Source organism: Dipteris shenzhenensis, chromosome 26 (assembly GCF_047967505.1).
Source record: "Dipteris shenzhenensis isolate YYH24624 ecotype China chromosome 26, Dip_SZ_1.0, whole genome shotgun sequence".
Classification (NCBI taxonomy): Eukaryota; Viridiplantae; Streptophyta; class Polypodiopsida; order Gleicheniales; family Dipteridaceae; genus Dipteris; species Dipteris shenzhenensis.
The window spans coordinates 34470890-34493887 of NC_141621.1; positions in this window are offsets into that span (position 1 = coordinate 34470890).

Genomic DNA, 22998 nt, shown 5'->3' on the forward strand with positions numbered 1-22998 from the left:
TTTTTATTGCATTTGTATAAATATTTAAGCTCATTTATTGTCATAAAAAACCTTGTAAAGCCTTCTATGCTATTTTTTACATTTATTGTCATATGAAGCGCCTTGTAATAAACCCAACCATCTCGACCATTCACTATTTAACGAGTATCAGTGGGCTGCATAAGTGGATATCAGTGGAACAAATTTTTAGTGGGTAGATTGCATCAATTGGATATCAGTGCACAGATATCAATGTATGGACAGATTACATGTCATCACGAAGATTGAAGCTTTATGACCAGAGGGCAAATCAATGGATGGACAGATTACATGTCTTCACGAAGATTGAAGCTTTATCACTAGACGACATTTTATATTATTGTAAAGCTTTATTGGCTAATTTTTTTACATTTGTACAAATATTTAAGCCTTGTAAAGCCTTCTAGGCTATTTTCCACATTTATTGCCATATGAAGCCTTGTAAAGCCTTTTGAGCTATTTCCCACATTTATTGTATCAAGCGTTGTATATTGTACTTTACTTGTATGTATCTAAATTCTTCATTATCTTTTCTTGTAGGATTATGGAGCAATTAACTAATGTGGTGGCTATCCTAAATGACTCTGAGATCAGAGAATGGGTTTCTGATGTCACTTTGAATTTGAAAGGAAAGGAATATAGCCCCAATGGCTTTAATAGGTGGACTCGATATCACATGGGTAGAAGAGCTTGGTTTCTTCATCAAAAGGAAAAGAGACTCTTTCTACTTATGTCAAAAAGGGAGTTCAATGGTGTTGAAAATCCATGGGATGCTACTTTCTTCAAAAAGATATGACTTCAAGCCTTGTAGTAGGCATAATGATAGAGCCAAAAGAGACTTTTATGGATATTTTTACAAAGAGTTCAGATCCTGAAGTTGGCGGTCTTCATTTTGTTGTGTCAAGGAGAGACTCAAAGACCTTTGTGATGCCTCCTCCTCAACCATCAAAGTTTCCAGAGCTGCAAAGTGCATTGGAGGCTCTTTCATATACTTGGGAGCAATTTCCTAGTGTGGTGGCAAAAAGGATGCATGCAAAGATAATGTTTGAGTACTTTCAGGATGCACAATATGCTCCTCATATTCAAGGATCTTCACATGCAGGAGATCAAAAAGCTCAGACTTCGATGCAGGGACAAGAAGAACAGGCACACTGTCACAAACATGTAGAACATGAGCGCAAACTTCTAGAGCAAGAAATGGTGGATGTAACTAAGGATGATGAAACAGAAGCCTTGAGTGCACGGGAATTAAAAAAAATTAAAGAAGATCAAGGTCGATCCACTGCAGTTATGCTAGAAGCTCTTGCTAGCAAACCACGATGTGAGATGCAAAAGGCTAGTACTGCAAGAGCCACGATTCCAAGCAGTAAAAAAAGGCATCGTCCCACTATAGAGAGAGATAATGTGGATGAAAAACGGTTAAAAGAAGAGAAAGATGAAGAAGACTCAGAACCCGAGGCTGAAGATGATCAGGATGAACTCACATCAATCAAAAATCTTAATCTGCGTCTTAATGAAGCAGTTACAAATGATGATGTGGGATATATTTGGGGTCAAAGGACGTGGTTTGTGAATGCCAAAGATGTGGAAGCTGTAGCTGTCTTTACTAATAGCCGAAGCCTTGATATATCCTATGCACTGCAAATATACGAGGCTTTGAGAGATGGTAAGAAACCTGTGGCAAGCAATGTGGTCTTGCGCCCAATAATGTTTTGTCCAATCAAAAATAGTTTTTTGGATCAAATAACATTTACAGGGCCTACACATTTCGAGGAAACTTTCAGTCGATTCTTTAAAGACACTCTTAAAAATATTCCACATGAACAAGGCGAAGAGGCACAAGGTGAGAATATGCTAAATGAAGCAAAGAAGGAATTCCTCCTTCATTGCAGATTCCAGCCCATTGATGGTCAACATTGGGCTTATGCTTGTAATCAGATCGCAAAGGAAGCAAAGGAGGTCAAAAGACTCACTTCAGAACAATTTGCAAAGATGAGTTCATTCCATTATTATCCTGCAACAATCTGTATATTCAAGCATGAGATCAAGTATTTGATTGAGTCCGAAAGACTTAATCATTATGTCCATGGAAAGCGTAAGATATCCTCAACATTAGAGGTCTTACAGAAGGCAAGGGTTATATGGACAACATTTGGTTCTCCAAATCCTGATTTGAAGAGAAAGGTCACAAAAGCAGACGCCGACACACTCATGAACTTCTATACTTCTTTGAGTGCAGTTGTGCCTAGGGGAACTCAAGAGCGAGAAGAAAGTATGACAAGCCTCAAGGTGGTGAGGGACAGATATGCCGACTACACTTCTATCATATTTCGTCCTGTTGAAGTGTTCAATGAGATGCTTGAAATGTGCATTGCTTGTGAGCGTGGACAGTTGACCTATGAAGCTCCTTTGTTTATCTCCGAAAAGTCAAAGGTAATGGATAAGGAGTTGACGGCAAGGATGTGGAGGCCTATAAAGTACTTACCTGACAAGTATGCATCCATGGCAGCACAAAAAATTTTAAAGAAAGAATGGTTTTTTGGAAAAAAAGACAAAGACAACTGCATGGAAGAATGCATCAATGTACAGGTGAGGCGTGATGCAGTGCATAGTGCCATTAAATATTTGCTGTCAGAGAAACAAATTCCACTTACTCATTGTAACATTGACTATAATGTGGTGAAGCATACAGCTTCTTTGTCAACACCCAAGGTAAAGCTATGGGCAAACAGGTGGATTAAAAAGGATGAAGATGGGTCAGAAATAGTAACCTCTTATATGAGAAAAGAAATCCCACAACAGGTGGTTGCATATGTGGAAAGATTAATCAGTGAGATAAGGATGCCGACAGATATGCACCAAAGCTTTCAATTCAATGTAGAGGTTACGGCAGAGTCTGGAAAGCTTGTGAACTTCAGGGGAGTCTCAGAAGATGACTTCTTCAAGAATGAGTCAGCATGGGATAAGCCACAACTATTCTTTATCAATGAAGTTTCTAGCGATGATATCCACGATAGAATAGTATATACCACCATTAGCAAAGTGGCAATTTGCAACATTGTCATTTTTGTTGATAAAAAAGACAAAGAAGCCATGCAGGTTACTCTAGAGCGAGCATATTCATCAGATTTGAAGATCTATAGTGGTGTTTATGCAGCAAAGAGAGGCAAGAGAGAATGTGGCATAGCGATTCAATCTCTTGAATCATTCTTTTTGTGTATGCGGAGTCCCAACCCTGATCACTCCTTACAAAAGAACATAAGAGGGAATTAAAATAATTTGAGATTAATGCTAGAAGAGCAAGATATTCCCAGGTCCATACATTATCAAAAAAACAACTATGGAAGTCCTGCAAAAAATGGGAGTCTCTTGCTTACCATGATGGAGAATTTGCTACCGGCGGGTTGGGAGGTCACCTTGTGCAAGATGGGATATTTATTTGAGGATCTCCTCAGAAAAGGCAACTCCACAAATATTATTGAAAATAAGCATTTCATGGCTTATTTTCGGCTTCAAGTAGATCTAACCACAGGCTATGAAAAAGAGATAGACCACAAGGACACTGATGACATGGATGATTACCTTGAAGATCATAATGTCCTAGTTGATGATGATGAAAAGATGGACTTACATGACTCGTTCAGAGAGAGGTTGGTGGATGAAGACAAACATGATGATGCCTTCTTTGATAATTATGGCTCGCAGGGTTATGAAAAAAGGCCACTACGACAATACTTAGCGGTGTGAACTCTCTATTTCTCAACTAAATACAATTTTTTAAATAAGATTTAAATTTAAAGATAATGAATCTAATCTCTCATATTTGTTTACAGGCAATAGAGGGAGAAGAAATGGATGAAGTCAATATGGAGGCACTCCCTTCTACTTCAACTTCTACTTCAACAATGCAACCACCTCTAAATTTGGTTGAAGAATCCCATGAGCACAAGAGCTTTAAAGACACCATGGAAAAGCAAAATGACCCCAAACATAGAATACAAGCTATGACAGAGACCCATTCTGCAAATTTAGCTGCATTGGATAAAATGGAGAGCTCATTTGAAGTAAGGATCGTTTTGAAACGAGAACCTCAGTATTTGAGCTTTGGTAGAGAGGAGGTTTCAATCCTCTCCAATCCTTTAAAAGAGGTTAATGACAATGTTATCTTGGCCATTCTCAGGTAACGTTTGTTTATTTGTTGCTACTTCAATGAGCTAACATTTGTTTATTTATTTACAGTGTAGTTATATATCAGTTTTCTAGTGCAGAATGCAAATCAATTCTATGAGCTAACGTTTGTTTATTTCTTGGTGCAGTGTAGTTATTTCTCAACTTCCTAGTGCAGTGCAGCATCGTGTCTACATGCTCGCTGCTCTCCTTTCTTCTATTCTTAGCTCTCCTCAAAAGACTATAGAAGATGTTTGTACCTAGTTAAGCCCAGACGACCAGACTCCAATGTGAGATACACGACCAGAATAAAAATGATTATTATGTACTACACGGCCACTCATTGTGTATACATGGTTTATCCATTTCTTGAGTCACTAAGGGAGATCTTACTTCCCTCCTAGGAGACCTCTACGGGACTTGGATCGTTGATGAATACCAAGCATGGAGGGAGGCATCAATAGAAGGAGTAGGGGTTTTTCATGACTGTTTCACCCCCTGTCATTATTTTGCTCATAACTTTCTACTCAATGCTCTGATTTTGACAAAAATTATATCAATGCAAATGACCCTATGTTTTCAGTTTTTGTATTAGACTTGAAATCCAAAAGTTATGAGTCTCTATGTGTGACTATTTCTTTCAGAAACTTTTACCCCCTTCCAGTAAAATGCCCATAACCCTTCAACTACTTCTCTCTCTCTCTTAAAAACTTATATCAGTGCAAAGCCCATTTCAAGATGCAGCTTGAAATGTCTTCAAGTATTTGATATCATGTCTTTGCTAGAAGTTATAGGCCTCTGTGTCTGATGATAGTTTGCAGAGTTAATGAGCTACTTGTAGAGGTATCTATGAAGGAGGTGCAATGTTTCCCTAGAACCTACTCGTCCGACCCAATCAGCCCCTTCAAACTCCTTGATATATATCAGTTCATGTCATATTGAGTTGCAATATCTTATTTCAACAACACATCAATATTCTCTTTGGCGGAGCCCATCTTAGGGAGATTTTATCCTCCACTGATACTTTTCATCTCCCTATGCTAGAGTACAACATCACTTGGGATGTTACCATCTCCATTCTCACCTAAGGAAGGAAAGTGTGGTGTCATCTTTTGGCATGAAAGCTTTTGTGAATTTCTCTTTGCTAGTGATAAATATTTTTGTCACTAAGATTGAAAGTAGTAGGAAGCTCATGATGTTTTATTACCCCCAACTTCATGTCACATCTTTTGGTGGAGATGCTGGGTACTTTTGGTATGGGATTCATCCCACCTTACTAAACAGTATTGGGTGTAGTGGAATGCATAGTATGCCTAGTATAGGCATGTGTTTTCTTTTTGGATAAAGAGGATGCCTGGAAGAACTCCATTAGAAAGAGATTGTAGCATGTTTAAGAGAACTAGAAGATTGTGAAGGTGATGCTCAAGCTATTTGCATGGTCATCACATGTGATCATATCCTTTATATTTGCACTCTTGAATTTGTTGGTTAATCGTCAATGCTATCAGGCACAATGATAGATTGGGGATTGATTCATGCACTTGCAGGCCTAATGAAAAGAAGAGTGGAGTCTTTGGGTGGCTTTTGACTATAATAGTGGAGTGGTGATTCTCAATGCTTTCAACTTCTTTTGCTATGCAAATGATGAAGAGTACAATATCTTGGAGCTGTTATGTGCACTTCCAATTGTGAGAAGGGTGATTCTTGAATGCATGTATTCACAATGTTTTCACGATCCCCGTGCTGGTTGGTCACTTATTTTTGAAGATTTGGTTGAGGATCACATTGTGGAGGATTTTCAACAATTGGTTATGCATAATAACTTGGTCTTGGTATACTAAGGCTCTATGGGATCTTATTTGGATCTTGCTTGGGATATCGTTTGGTCTTGGTGTAATCATTTTGTGTTTCATCATGGTGAAGATTATAATGTTTTGAGGGACCCAAGGGGAAGACCCAGAGTCTTATCTTTGAGATTTTGTTCGAGGTAACACACTACTTGAGGTGGGATTCATCTTTCTTGTTAATGATTCAGAATGGATATCTCCTGTAGTTGTCACACCAAAGAAAGGAAATAAGTGGCAGGTTTGTGTGGACTTTCGTCCTTTGAATGCATGCACTAAGAGGGATCATTTTCCTTTGCCATTCCAAGATGAAATACTAGACCAAGTAGCAGGGCATGAGATGTATTCTATATGTGATGGTTATTCTGGGTACTTTCAAATGCGTATTCGAGAGAAGATCAAAAGAAAACATCATTTGTCACACCTTGGGGAGTTTTTGCTTATAGAGTGATGCCTTTTGGGTTGACCAATGCACCATCTACATTTCAAACATGAGTCAAGTTCTCAAGCCTTACTTAGGAAAGTTCATAAGGGTGTTTTTGGATGATTTTTGCATTTATTCTCAATGCATAGATCACATGGGGAAGTTAAAGATGGCCTTAGCTAGGATTGATGAAGCAAAAGGATGTCTAAATCCTAGCAAGTGTCATTTGGCTCAAACAAAAGTAGTCTTCTTGGGGCATATTTTGTCTAAAGAAGGCTTACAAATGGATCCTAATAAGGTTCAAGCAATCATGGCATTGCCAAGTCCTGAGAGTGTCACTGGTGTTCACAGAATTCTACTAAAGAGCAAGTATTATCAACGCTTTTGTGATGATTTCATAGAGAGAGTGCATCCCATGAACTTGTTGACAAGAAAAGGAGTTTCTTTCCAATGGGGTGTGGAGCAATAAGAGTCTTTTCAGCAACTTAAGGAGACCATGAGTAAGGGCCCAATATTGAAGCCCCCTGATTGGTCTCAAGACTTTTATGTAAATCCAAGTGTATCTTTGCATTCAGTTGGTGCTGTATTACTACAAAGAGGAGAGACAGGTAGAATGCAACCCATCTATTATGCCAGCCGACAGCTGACAGAGGTGGAAACAAGGTATGAAGAAATGGAGCAGCAAGCTCTCTCTTTGGTGTTTTCAGTCAGAAAGTTTTGCTCCTATTTATTACCTCACCCATTTTTCTTCCTTACCTCTCAGTCTGTATTAGCATATCTAGTTTGCAAGCCTAATCCTGGGGGGAGATTTGTAAAATGGTTGTCAGAGCTTCAAGAGTTCTCTTTCTCTTTTGTCACTGAAAATACCACTAGGTCCACTATGGCAAATTTGCTCATAGGACGGGAGGATCTAGGAGAAGAAAAGAAATGTAAGGAGGACATGAATGATGAAAGGGAGACACCACCAACATCTTTTGTCTTGTATTTTGATGGGGATTTTAGTCCTTCATGCCAACAAGGAGCCAGGGGGATAGTCTTAATGAATTCTGCAGGTCAAGAGGTGTGGGCAAGAGGACAAGAGCTAACAATGCAACTAAGTATAATGCTTTGATTCTTGGTTTGGAGGGCTGTCTTCGAAGTTAGGTTAAAGAATTGGAAGTAAGAAGAGATTCTCAACTTATTATAAAGCAAATGCAAGGGCATTATAAGACAAGAAGTCCTCATTTAAAGGAGCTTCATCAAAAGGCTATGGCACTATGTAGTCAATTTAATTTTTGCAAGTTTGTTCATATAAACAGAAAAGAAAATCAAAGGGCACATGAGTTAGCTACTCAAGCCATTGTAGTACAAGACCGGGGGGTGGTTTCTTTGGTAGACACTGGATGTCAAAACTACAAGATGTTCAACAATATGTGGAAGAAGGCATGTTTCCTTGAGAGTTAACTCCACAACAGAAGCAGAGATTTTGGTTACTTTTGGCCACGCCTCCATAAGGATGTATATGAATGTCACCAATGGAACCTATCAGCTTGAGGATGTTGACAGCATGGTGATACCCGGATGCACCAATGAGTATCGCCTTCAATTCTTTATGCTCGACCACCTTGAGGGCCAGTAGACCCTCTCTGTCACTAGAGAGGATCTAATAGGGGGGGAAATATGTGACGCCAAAAATTGATATTTTTTATTTGGCATTGGTATTGTTTTCTTCTATGTTTGATAAGAGTTTGAGTATCAAGTGATAGCCTAGCGGCTCTCACTAATTTCTATTTTCTAAGATATTGTATGGGATTGAGAGGATGAGTGGAATGGATCATTGTAAATACCATAGGTATGAATTATAAATACCTTGGTATGGGGTGAGAGTTATTTGTGTATGGGATATTATGGGGTTTCTAGAAAATAGGAAGAGTGAGTCATATAAAGAGGTGGGCTCATGTCCATGTGTTCCAATAATATAAGAGAGGCCACATGCCAAGCATGTGGAAGGTATGTGGAGGAGTGTGGAGTCAAGAGGAATCCTTCTAGAATTCCCATGTGGAATAAGGACGATGTGGACATATGGAAAAGAGAGGGTCCCTATGGGCTCCATGTGGGGAGACTCTTGACTTTCTCAATATTTTAAGATTCTTGAGCATCTTTTTATAGGACACATGGCAAGAGTAGCCAAAAAGGACATGGATGGTGACATACAGGCTTATGTGATTGATGGGGAAAATAATCTATAGGCAGCAATTGTAAATGGGTGAAGGAGGGTGACAAAATCTCTATAAAAGGAGCCCTCCTCTCCCTTGTTCATCATCTCTTCCACTAGTAGGCCTCATATTGCTGTAGCTCTAGTCTCCCCAATCCTCTTCCATGAGCCTTCTCTCCCTCTTGTAGATATTCTCTTATGTAAACTCTTGAGTCCATCTCTCTCTAGTTTATTCTCTCTCTATGAGTAGTCTTGGAGCTTCCACTCCCTCTTGTATGTATGAAACCTCTTCTTCTCCCTTGTGTTTGTAGTATATTGAGTATATTTGAGTGGAGTCTTACTCTCATGGTAATGAAAGTCACTTCTTATCATTTTTCTTGAGTCTGCATTCCTTTTCTCCATTCCTATGTTCTTTTCTCTCTATTCAAGTCTCTAAAGTAGTTCTTGTTCGGCCGCTCACTGTGCACACATGGTCCATCCATTTCCCAAGCCACCATGAAAGCTTTCTTCTCTCTTTTAGGCAAATTTTAGGGGTATTGGATCGTTGATAATTGTGGAGCCTTGAGGGAGTAGTTTGCTTAGGCGAAATCTGCATGGGCAAATGGTAGTTAATATAGCAATTAGAGCCCATGTCAGTATTTGGCCGATAACTTTCTCCTAGTGGTTTGATTTCAATGAATCTTATATCAGCATGAACCTCTCTTTAAGGGTCTCCCAACTATGTAATTAGTTTTTTGCATTGGGTCCAGGACAAGAAGTTATGAGTCTCTGTGTATGACTGTTTATTTCTATGGCAGTTTTAACCCCCTTTTAGTAAACTGTCCATATCTCTTCAATCGGTTATCTGTTTTCAACAAAACTTATATCAGTACGAAGCTCCTTCAAGATACATCCCTGTATGTACTTTAAGCTTTGATATTAGTTTTTTGGTGAAAGTTATAGACCTCTATGTTCTCTAGCAGTTTGTAGAATGAGCTTCTGTGAAGGAGGTGCCATGTTTCCCTGGAATTTACCCATCCAGCCAAATCAGCCCTTCAAGCCCCTAGATATATATTAGTTCATGTCATGTTGATCCAAAAGATTGTCTTCCAACAATGCATCGCTCTTCTCTTTGGCGTCGACTGGCTTGGTAAGATAATAGCCTCTGCGGATCCTTTTCTTCTCCCGATGCTGGACTACAACATCACTTAGGATGTCACCATATTCATTCTCCTCTAAGGGAAGCAAGGAGAAAGATATGTTGTGGTTTTCTTTGCATGAAAATATTTTCTTCATCTCTCTTTGCAAGTGATAAGGGTCTCTATTATTAAGATTGGGAAGAGCAAGAAGCTAAGAGGTGCGTGAAGTTTCATCACCCCCAACTTCATGTCACAATGCTTACAACATTCTCATGTATGATCGCCAATGAGAGAGTATCACATGACACCATGATAGCCACCTATCCAAGGCAAGCGAATACTGGGGGTATGCAGCACCAGTCTGTCAAAAGGCTTTGATAATATTATATTTTGCCTTTGCATCTTTTTTATGCTCTTCTCTTCTCCATGACTCACATAGTTCTATATGCCTATTTATTTGCTCGATAGCTATGCATTTTTTGGTATGCTTTATCAAAATATCTTTAAAATGAAACAAGCAACATCTTTTCCTACCTACCAAGGGTGTACATTGATCTTTCCCATAAACTTTCCGAATCGCATTCCAATTTGCCATGGCCTCATTTGCCATGATACCATGGAACTAAGCATCCGTCACACCATGGTTTTTCATTACAAGATTTAATGTCTCCAAAAATTTTATCTATGCTATGGCATCTTTCACTTTCATCTCACAAATTGCTACTGTTTGTAGACTATGAATACTGTACCAACAAAGAGTTACTTGGAATCATCCAAAAAATAATATTCCAATGAATTTAAGGGTGCTCAATTTGCATACCTCAGGTCATACACATGTGCTTCCATTGTAGACAAACCACGCACCCTTTGTACATGATCAAAGCACACCCACAAATGTTGCAAATCTCCTTCCTTTCTCATACTTGCTCACCAAGGCAACACCCTACGCCGGTGTAGCAGTAGACATTTTTAAAATGCAACATCTCTCATTGGTAATATCCATTAGTTTGCACCAAGTTTTTTACAATGTTGACATGCTCACTGCATTCTCCCTTTTCAACTTCATGATTTTTCCATTCTGATTCCTCATTAAAGATTACATCTCAAGAGATAATGGCCTTGTAGTTGATGGGATCGTACAACTTGTATGCTTTGCTGTCTTCATTGTAGCCAACCATGATGCATTTACATGACCACATCCAATTTTCTGCGATGATCGTCATGTATGTGGGCATATGCTATGCAACCAAATACGTTGATGGGCTTTTTTTGTGCGACTGGTATCTTTTGTATCAGATGAAATATGCTATGTAAATCACATATAAGAGCACTCACGTGTAGAAGGCAGTAGCACTGATAGGCGCACACATAGCTAGCATGGATAGGGTAGAAGATAGTAGCTAGAGAATACCATGACATTGGCCCTCTCTATTTTCTTGGGATGATTTTTGTATTGAACATATATCTTGAAAATAATTATGCACTTGTATGAAGAACCCTGATTGCAGGAAATGATGACAAGCACTTTGCGACCAAGTTGATGATTAGATAGCCATCAGAGATTGGATGTGGACCTTGGATCTTGTACTGGCACATGGAATGGATGATGAAGGGAGTGGTCACCAAGGCACTGAAGAAGGACTGGTGCTTTCCAAAAAGACTACAGGTAAGGACTACTTTGCATGGCCGTAACAAAAGGAAGAGGACCATAAAGAAGGGTGGAAAAGTGAGATAAAAGTGAAGCTCTCATTGGTGGGGATAAAAGGATCCAATCGATGGCCAAGGATTTGCATGGAAAGTAAGGGATGGGAAGTAAAGTAAGTAGAAAGAGACTACCAGATGGCCATCTATAAGAAGGAGCAGGAAGAAGCAGGGAGTTTCTGTTTTCTTCAGGTTCCCTGGTCTCCCCTCAGTTTATCACTTGGTTCAAGATCATCTTCTGGCTCATCATATCTAGTTGTAGAGGGTAGTTGATCATGTGCACTATGACTTAGTGTTCTTTCAATTATGGTGGGAGATCCCATCTTGTTTGGTTACTTTTGGTTTACAGGTCAGGAGGCTCACCGATTCATGTTCAAAATTATGATAGTTGAAGGAAAATCAGGGTTTGTTTGGTTGATAGCCCTACGGGTGGCTCATATTAATTTCTTGTGCAGTTTTTGTGAGTTTACAAAGTAAGTTGGGAAGAGTAGTTGACACCAGCTTTGAGCTTGTCGCTCTTTTAAATTGATGTTGAAGGTGATAAAAGTTTTTCTCGGCCGAGTGGATAATGGGTGGCAAATCGCTGGCTTTTAGTTCAAGTCAAGGGTGATAGGGAACTATTGTTCAAAGGTTTTTGATTGCTGTATACGAACTATGAGTCAAGGACGTGGTTGATTTGAATTTGCTTAATTCAAGGGACTGTATGTAGAGAGCCATCAATTGTGGTTGAGAAGGATTCTTAATCTCATAAAAGTGATGGAAGACGTTGAAGAGGATCACAGGGACTTTTGAAAAGCCACCCGACTTAGTTACAAGCTACACAAGTGCCCTTGGAGTCCTTGGCTATTCACGGTATTCTTAGCATGGGTTATTCCTTAGAGGTTGTGGTGGGCTTTGTCGCAAGGTTGATATAGTTCAAGAAGGCAGCCAACTATAACATGTCTCTGGTTTTAAGCTTGTCCATTTTGAAGGCTTTTCTGTCAATAGACAATCTTGGGGCTGTTGAGCACGTGAGTTGGTGAAAACGAGGTCGAATGAGGTTAGTTTAGAAAGAGTTGTGCCATTATTTTGTGTAGGTAGCTAATCTTCACTTGTAATTTTGCTCGTGTGTGTGTGTGTGTGTGTGTGTGTGCGTGTGTGTGTGTGTGTGTGTGTGTGTGTGTGTGTGTGTGTGTGTGTGTGTGTGTGTGTGTGTGTGTCTATGTGTGTCTGCGCACATTAGGGAAAGAAATTAAGGGTAAAAAAGGAAATTAGGTTGGTTTTGTGGCAAAAAAGTTTAATTAGGGTTAGCAAAACATCTAGCAAGGGGAAAGGAGGGAATAGAGAAAAAGGGATGGGCGGCTTAAATCATAATGTGAAAGTAAAAAATACATGTAAGGGGCATTTTAGAGGGTTAATTAAGTGTGTGTGTGTGTGGTGGGGAAATGTATCACACATAAGTTTGAATAATTCGAAGACCGACGATTTGTGAATTGATGGGGGTTGCGGGGGAAGGGACGGGGATAAAGCTAACCTTGGGAAAAGAAATTAAGGGGCAAAAAGGAAATTAATGAAAAGTTGAGCGGGGGCAGCAGTGTGTGTGAGTGCAAAGTTTAAAAAATTATATATTCTAAATGAAAGGGGAAGGGTAGGTTTAACTAAATGCACATAATTATAAAAAGTCTAAGTGAATGTTAAAGGTTAGTAGTATTAATAAGAAGCTTTCAAGTGGGGGGGTTTGGGGAGTGAGGGCAGGGGTGGGGGGCAAACAATATTAGGGTACATATTCTGCCAAAGAAAGTGAATTTGTGTGTGTGGGTGTTTTGTGTGTTGCAAAGTAAAAAGTGTGTGTGTGTGTGTGTGCATGTGTGTTCTTCTTTTCTTTAAAAAACACAAGGTAAAAATTTCACTATGCATACTAGCCTGGGGTTGGGAGGATGCTAATGTTTCAATAGGAGAATGTATGTGGAAGAGTGGTCAGACTAGTAGCAATGGTTCATGCCCAAGAGGAACACTTGTGAGACAATGTTGGTCCAAATGTGATCCACTGTTGAGTGAAAAAATGTTGAACTCAAGAAAAACATTCAAGAAATGCAGATAGCTACACAACCCGTGTTGGGATCTGCCAATCGATGTTGAAATCACTAATGATGATAGTTGATTTGTTGATGTCTAAAGAGGGAATGATATGCTGTAGAGTTCTTTCAAAGTCCATAAATATTTGGGGACTTGTAGATGGTGATGACCTACATTTTGGGGTGTGTGTTGTTTGTAAAAACCAAGCTAATTATTTCAATGCCATTCTTTGCTACAATTGTGTGCCAAGAAGATGTTGTGTTTGCTCGGTACAGGAGTGAGAGATCACAATGGTTGAAGCAAGACAACTCATTGAAGAAGGGTAGTAGGGCGAGGGATGATGTCTGCTTCTTGGTTTCTTGTAGACATATTATGTCGACAACCATTGGATTATAGTCTGCTTATATGTCTTTGTGATGTGCATTGAGTGGAGACTGTGTTCAAAGACTCGATCACTATGTGAGACTCACTGTATGTTGCAAAGTCTCTTTGGATGCACTTCCATTTTTCAAATGTTTGTAGCTGCGTTATCTCTACGAGGACAATGCTTATTGAGCTTGTCACTGTAGGCAATACATGATAGGGCTATGTATGCAAGGCCATGTACGCAAATTTTTGTTGGGTTGAATGTGCCACTAGATATTGTAAGCCCTTGTGACCTATGTATTGTTAGAGCATTTAACATGATAGTATTCAATGTTTTTTCTTGAATTGTTTTATGGGCATACATATGTGTGGCATTGTGTGGGTGCTTGTTTTGATAATGCTTCTTCGCTCCAAAGGTATTGTCTAGATGTCTAGCCAAACTATCAGCTGGCCATTTGTGGTTGTTATGTGCTAGAAGATGCCATCGGCACCATTCAATAGGCCATCAAGTATGTCTATGTTGCGTGCACAAATCTCAATTATCATAGAGGATTTTAATGCTAGGATCCCATGCAGCCGCTTGGGCGTCCTACAACATGTTGTTCTTTTTATTGCATGTCTTGCTCTTATTGTTAGTAGCTTGCAAGGTGGACACTTCTCCAAGAAAGTTGTCAAAAAGGATTGGTTGTTATTTTCTTTTGTGCAAAGGAAGCAATGGCATGTCTTTGAGCTTGCTTTCATGTGAAGTTTGTGTTTAATTAGTGCAAATTCTCATTAAATGGCTGCGCAATCCTAATTCTATTTTAAATTGTTTATGGATTCCTTGTCCTTCAAACACATTTTTATTAGTAGCTTATAGCAATGGATCTTGTTCTACTAGTATGGTTGTTGGATAGGGCTGTTGGAGATCTAATCATCTCTATGAGGGCTTGTTTAACAAAAGCCCTAGAAATAACATCCATGGCACCAAATTCTCTACGATGGGTATGCTTGATTGAACAATGTCTAGAATCGACTAGATTCAACATGCTTTGGCAAATTAGTGAAGCCTCATGAAAAGTGACTCAGCATAAGTTCTTATACTGTGTGCTAAGATTGTCAAGATTTTCACCTGCCATCTTTGCTATTGAGTGTATTAGCAATGGGAGGTGCAATGCTGAGTGGATGGTTGTTTCACCTGTGGAATGCAACTTTCCCTATGTACACCATAAGAAGAGAAATGGGAGAGAAACTAGAAGGTCATTGTTGCTAAACTTTTCATGTGCATAGTCTTGAATCAATCCTTGAATGATTATTTGTAATGTGAATGCTTTACCTGTTTCTACTCCTCCTATGATGAATAAGTGGATTGGCTTCTTAGGATGCAACCTCTTTTGTAGCATGACATCATCATGCAAGAGTCAGTGTTTGTTATTCAATCGTCTAACGCCCTCATGGTACTCTTGATTTTTCATGTTCTTGTATGTCTTGTGATTGAAAGGATTGTTCTTGGGATGGGCTGTGCACTGTGTTATGTCTGCTTCGATGTCATCATTGTATTGTTTCTCTGATGAGTTATGTGAGTGGTCTGAGACATTCTTGTTATTGGTTGATGGGATATTGTCCTTTTGCTAAGTACAATATTTTTGTTGCGTTGGTATGCATCACACTATGTTTTGCCTTCTATTAGTATCATGTACTCTGCTTGTTGGAATGGCACATATAGGAAGCAATTTTCATGGTAGAAATGTATGGGGTCCTTGTGCGAGTTGAAGTGCACGAAGCATAGGATTCAAGGCATTTGTAGTTTTTTTTGTCTACCTTTGAACGACTTGTAGCTACAAGGGGGATTCACAAGGAACTCATTATTGTGTCCAATGAGTGTAAGGGAGGGGAGTTTTTTGAAGGTGTGGTTTAAGCTTATAAATTAGGGGGTAAAGGGGTTTCTTTATGGCTGGAAGGGGGGTGGGGAGGGGGTGTTTAGGGCAGGGGCTCAAAGGGGTAGGGGGATTGGGATTGGGATGGGGCTGGAGAGGGAGGAAAGGAGGGAGTCCTTTAAGAAGTCTTTAAAATGGATTGTCTTTGTGATTGGATTACTTATTGATATCTTGCAACTTGAAATTATACTTAAATGCATTTGAATATTCATTTTTCTATTTTATTGATGTGACTTAATCAATTGCAAAACTTGTACTACTTTGGCTTTTGTGTAAAGCATTATACTAAATATCACCCAAATCTGTATATTAAGAGGGTTCTTAAATATTTTCTTGGATATTTACTTCTCTTCAACAAGAGGGTTCTCTCCTCTTGAAAGTTTTTATTTATGAAAGTGAATTGCCTCAATGAGCTTGTTAATGGCAATGATAGTGTGATATATGTGGCTTGTTGTGAGCTTAGTTCTTGCATGTTTATGATTGTATCTCCAATTTTGTATAAGCATTTAGCCATGCTAAGGTTTTCTTGCAAGTTTTAGCTGAAAATTTCTTTTAGAGCTTTTGTTGTTGATGTATCAACTTTTGTCAAGATGTACAATACACTGCAACATTATGTGCATTGAGAATGAATTACACGTCCGTATTTGTATCCCATAAAGAATATAATCTAAGATTGAATTTGTTTGTGTAAATATCTTTCGGGTCTCATTTGATGAGAATTGGTGGCTTCATTGTCCAGTATCTCAATGCTTCCATGTTTCTTTCTTCTATTATCTGCCAACTATAAGTCTAGCCACTCATCATAGGAGGTGGTTGGCTCATGCTCAAGTTTGAGTAGTTGCTTTAAGATCATAGATTCCTAGCATTATTCAATAAGTTGTTAGAACTTTCAAGTTCAAAAGTGAACAATGAAAAAATAGAAGCTCTTTGGCTAGGGTAGGACAATAGGGCCAGAGTGGACGAATAGGTATCAATTCAAGTGGATAGAGGTAGGTCAAAATGATAAGATATTTTGGCTACCCGCTTGGCATTGGAGTTTCTTTGAAAAATAAGTTTGAATGGTATTTCCAAAAAATCAGTGGGAAATTTTAGAAATGGGTAGCAAAATGAGGAAGCTAATTGTGGCAAAGCATGTAATGGAGTCCTTATTAATATATGTGCTTTCAATTCTCCCTTTTTCGAAAAGGTGCTTAAAGAAAGTGGACAAATGCATCTTTGACTTTATTTGGCAAGGAAGATGGCACACATTCAGCTGGGACCTCATGATCACTATAAGGGAAGAAGGAGGTATCGGGCTGATGAGCATGAAGGCCAAGAACAATTCACTATGCACCAAAATTCTATTCCAGTTGGGCAACAGCTAGCCTTGGGTGCAAATATCCTGTCACTTAAGCAGCATGAATGCCCCCAAAGGGACAATTACTCTATTAAGAATCTGCAATTAGAATTACTGGCTAAAATGATTCCAATTTGGAAAAACAAGGTGAAGGGTTGTGAATGGTGGGCCGGAGGCCTGAGATCTCTGTATGGAGACACTTCACTAGGTAGGTCAATGTGGCTCTCGGATGGGGCCCTGTCCCAAATTTTGAGCACGCCTCTTTTGCATTGCACTGGCAACGTACAGACAAATTTGGGACTTGGGCAAATGCTACTGGAAGAAATTGGGCCAAATAACGCAAGAATTTGGGCTAAAGAAACTACAAGTAGAATTGATCAGGGACTTGATTGATAGAATCAAAGAAGATTGGCCAGCCAGTCATGTTTTCAGAAAAGATGTAGGGTACAAAGGTTTCCTTTGGTCTACCAAAAAACCCTTGTCTAAGGTCAACATAAGAGATCTTAGGAAAAATTTAGGAGGAACAACAGCTGTAGCAGCAAGGAATCAGTGGAAGTCCCATGTTCCACTAGACAACGCATTGGTGTGGCATTCGAGGTTGGAGAGAGTATGGAAGGCAACTCCTTCCTTTAAACTGAATTTTCTTCTTTGGCGAGTGGCCAGTGGGAAATTGCCAATAAGGGGAAGAATAGCCAAGTGGAATCTGAGGGTCCCCCCCCTTTGTCCACTTTGTAACAGCACCAAGGAAATGCATTTACACTTGCTGTGGGAGTGCCCAATTTCAAAAGAATTATGGAGAGCAATTGAGAAAACCCTCAAGAACCTTTAGGTTGAGGGTAAGCGGAGGTGGAAGATTGTGCTACTCAGTGACAGAGGTGGTCTGAATGACCTAACCTTTTAGATGTGGTAGTCCCTCAGAGCACTAGTTTTTCTTCCGATCTGGAATTTTAGAAACGGGGTAACTTTTAAGAGGAGGTACTCTTGAGGAAGGATATTGATTGATAGTGTGCTCTTGGGAATCAGGAAGAGTATTGTTTTTTTAATTAAAGAAATGAAGCCTGTAGGTCTGTAGGTCATCTTTAGAAGTCAAACCTTTCTTTGAAAGCTTCCTTTTTCTTGTGCTTATAACTATTTACCTTTTAATAAAATTTTGATAGTTTTACCGTGAAAAGGAAAGAAAAGGGTGAGACCATGGAAAATAGAACTCCATGCTCTAGACCTCAAAGTGCTATATCTCCCACTCTTGAGAACCACATTTTCCCTTGGATCCTTATGTCATGAGGGAAAAACATCCAAAATATGCTTTTCCATGTGAAAAACATCCAAAATAGTCATCCCCTTTTCCCCCTCCATGACATAAGCCCGTTAGTCAAAATTAATGGGGCTAATATATCGAGAACTAATAACAAGGTGAATGATATTGCATCATTCAGAAGGCGTGCCCAAGATGAAAAAAGCAAACAAAAAAGAATCCACTGGTGTGGAGGAAGACTCCATGAGATAAAGAGGAGAGAGAGAGAGAGAGAAGGGCGGGGGGGGTGGGGTGGGGGGGGGCCAGTGAGAAAAGGTGGGGATGGTGTGCATGAAGACTTCAGGAAACAGAGAGAGAGAGAGAGAGAGAGAGAGAGAGAGAGAGAGAGAGAGAGAGAGAGAGAGAGAGAGAGAGACTTTAAGAGGGCATTCCCACGTAAGGGAATTGTATGCCTTGGCTTTGCAGATAGACATAAAAAGAAATTTTGTCTTATTCATCGACTGGGAAGGAGTACCCGTTAACATTGGGAAAAATGGCAAAGTTAAGCATGAAAGTAGGAGGGAGTGGATTTTTGGGAGATTTCAGCCACTCTCCTAGCTTATAGACTTGTTACAATGCTCCTACAAATGAGGAAAGGCTAATTGCAAAATTTTCACCTTAGTCATTGGTTGGGAAGGAGCACCTATTAACATCGGGAAAAATGGCAAAGTTAAGCATGAAAGTAGCAAGGAGTGGATCTCGGGGAGATTTCAGTCACTCTCCTAGCTTAGAGGGCATTCCCACAGAATGAAAAACCATGCACTATTCGAACGGGATCAAATATATTCATGACTTGATAACTAAGCCTCCAAAATTGGATGGAGAAGGAGGTCCTTTTACATCGGAAATATTGTAGATGTTAAGCATGGAAATAGGAACGCTGAATCTTCAAAATGTCTCAGCCAAAAGCTTGTGTTGCCTTTGACGAGAGAAAATAGTTTCTCGAACTACTTTGAGGTGTTCCCAAGAGCTCCATCAGAACATTCAACCTATTTCTTCGCTCCATCCCACAAGAGTGTGCTTGACCAACTGTACATCTGCCTAGTAGGTTGAGTGGAACCTTCAACCAGGCATCAATTTTGGCCTTGAACTTAAACCACCACCACAAAGACCTCTGTCTGATAGATATGCCAATGCCAATGGGGATGCCAAGGTGGCGGATGACCTATCCTCTAGGGACCCATTGCAGACCTATATTCTTCATCCAATTCAAGGGTTCCCTCCTCGAGACGAATAGAGCCTGTGACTTTTCCCATTAGATTCTGGAGCCAGAGGCCTCACAATGAGTTTCAAATAGTCTCAGCACAAACTGCAGTTGATTCGGGTCAGCTTTACAGATTGAATTCGAATCATCAGCGAAGAGCAGCACGAACAGGAGGGGTTCGTTAAGGGAAGACACATTCACGACAATGTATAGAATGTAACCACATGGAATGGGGCTTTGGCAACAAGTTCCTGGCTCTTATTAACGCCTTGGCCGTAGTTTTTGTGAATGGCTCTGAAGTGGGTTCAGGGTGTAGGCTAGCAGACACGGCAAGTGTGAAGAGAATGGAAGCCATGTCCGCCAGTGTGGTAGTTCAGACTACCCGACAAACAAAACTTATATTAAGTAGGATATGTCAAAAACAAGCAACATTGATTGGCTTGATGGTAAGGCATTCAATTATGGTTTGCACAGTAATGTAGCCATGGGCACTCAAATCTCCTTGTGACTTTTGAGCCCAAGGTGGTAGCTTAGGGATGTATACAAATATAACATTTCTTCTTTCTTTATAATACATTGAGCTATTTATATATCCAGCAATGTTTCCATACAATACATCTCCCACAATACATTTCACATCTGTCAATGGCTCAATGAATGGATCTTCAAAAATTCCATAAGTCTTCATCCTTGGGAAAAACTTGAGGAGAGATCTCCAAGTATCATAATCATACTTTGGACCATTATATACCATCAAATCTTGTTTCTTCTTGATGCTCGTATGTACAAAAAGACCATATCCTGCCCTAGGTATTGTTGATTTCTTTACTTCATAATGGATGCCATTCATTTCAAACACGTGCTCAATGGGTATGGGCAATTCATGTTTCCATAAACCATTGGATGCAGGATCAAAATTTGTAATAAGATAGCTCTTCAACTTTTCAGGACAATCTACAACACCTATCATATGTTTAAAATCAAAGAATCATTCTTTTAGTGGAGGAATAAAAACTCACATCACAAAGCATAGAGCATTTTTTGCACAAGGTACTAACTCAATGTCTATTGATTCTTTCACAAAACAAATTGAAACATAATGTTTTGCAAATTGAATCTAACCAAATAGTGTCCAAATATAAATCAGAATGTAGGTACAAATGTTTTAGTTGAGCATTTGTGTCTGCAACTCTAATTAACAAGATCTCTCAGATTCACTAAGGGTTGTCTATGCAATAAAATCGAATCAAGTTGGCTAAGAATGCCCTTGCAGCATCGGCAGTGATTCTCCTTTCCTTGCATCCAAGAACCATAGCAAAGCATTTTGCCTCACTATCTTTCAATGGCCCCATTTTGGCAATTTTTCCTAGCATGCATTCTTTCTCTTTATTCAATGTAACATGTTGAGCATGCACCATACTTCTTGTAGTAGGACAAGTCCCTCTCACTCTAGTTTTGGTTATAGGTGAAGCAATACCTTTCTCTGTGTCTTTTTTTGAACTACGAATAGACATATGAGATTTGACATTCATCCTTTCGAGCACTTCTTTGTTTTTTTCTTTGAATTCAAGGATCATTGGTTGATTCAAATAATAGAACATATCATGCCCTTCGACAATCGGAGCTTGACCAAATCTATTAGAAGAGATGGCACTGCGCACATCTAATGCATCATCTAGCATCTGTAGGTATGGCAATAACTCATGAAGCAAAATAGAATCACCATAATCTATATCAAATTTTGTAGGGAAAATGCAATTTTCTGCTGGATTAACACAACCCGTGTAAGGCAAAATGTCAATGAACACTGTTCTTGCTAGTTTGCATTCCTCTTTAAAACAACACCACACTCTCATTAATGGTTTAAACTCTGCTTCCACATTCATCCTATCTGGTTGAATGATTCTACTCTTTGTATGCTTGTGGCATGCCATCGTACCCCAAACCATGAAGAAATGTAACTTTCTATTAACATGATGCTCCAAAGTGTCTAACATGTGTTGCACCATGTCCTTTTCTCCTCCAGTGGACCAAATACCAACATGGCAGTGATAGAGCAACCATTGTAGAAACTCTAAACACCCAGGATGGAGAACAAGCCAATGCTTCCCATTGTGCAAGCTCATATGTTTGTTTGACTTCGGAAAACAACGCTCGAGCAATAACCCTTTCAAATCTATTATCACTGCTAGTCTTATTTTTGTTATCACCTCTTTTGACATTATTTCTGAGGGTGACATTATGTCTTCTCCTTTACCTTCTAAGATTTCTTCTTGCACCTTGGCTTCATACAATGACATTGCATCTTCTCCTTTACCTTCTAAGCTTGCATCCACATTTGTCAATGGAACATGAATTCTAGACATTGCATCCTCAACATTTTCAATCAACCATATTGAGCTTGGAACTTGCATGCTAATGTTCAAATTAGGCACATAACGAATCATTGGATCAGGTGTCACATGTACAGGGAATGCTTCTAGTGATGTGAAATTGAGATGGCCAAGATCTGTTGATAAACAAGGAAATGAAATTCATAAGTAGAAACAAACTGAAGATTGAGTTGGAAAACCAAATTGTCAAACTTTAGGTTGTGTGCTCTCAATGAAATTTGTTTGTGTGAAAGCATTCATGTTTTTCTTTTTCAAAACAAAATTGGATTACTAAAAAAAAGAAAGCATTCATGTTCATATGCATAGTATACCCCCTAAAGTTGTTGAATCTATACCCTTTCAAGTTATTTTAATCCCCAAAACTACATATCCGTACAATGCCAAAAACCTTTGCGTAATAGATAGAGTGGAGTCCAACATTATCTAGCATTGCCCGAGTGTTCCCACTAAGAAAAGATTTGGCCAAGTGGCCAAAACATATTTGAGCATTCATATGAAGTGAAGAAGGATAGAAACAACAATTTACACGAATTCATTCATCACGATAAAGACTCTCAACACACTTTTTAACATTTATGAACTCATAAATAAATTTGGATGTGTATCACACTCTGAAGGTATTACAACATGCAAACACATCTTTTCATGAAATATAGAAAATTAAACATATTCGAGCATACATACGAATGTTTGAATTATGGCAATGAGATCCCCCTCGAATGATTTTCCCTTCATTGGTCCATACAAAAGAGATCTAAGACAGAATTTGAGTTCAGTAAATGAAGTCGGGTAGTAAGTAGTCATTGTCTTAGAGGGAAAGAGGGAGAAGGAGAGTGAGGGAGCGATAGCGAGGGATGCACAGTGAGCTGCCCCTCCTTCAAGAGTGATAGAAAGTGAGGGAAGACGTAAAGTGTAATCAGAAGGACTAGGATGTAAGAAATAAGAGCGTGTTTGTGGAAGGACTACGATGG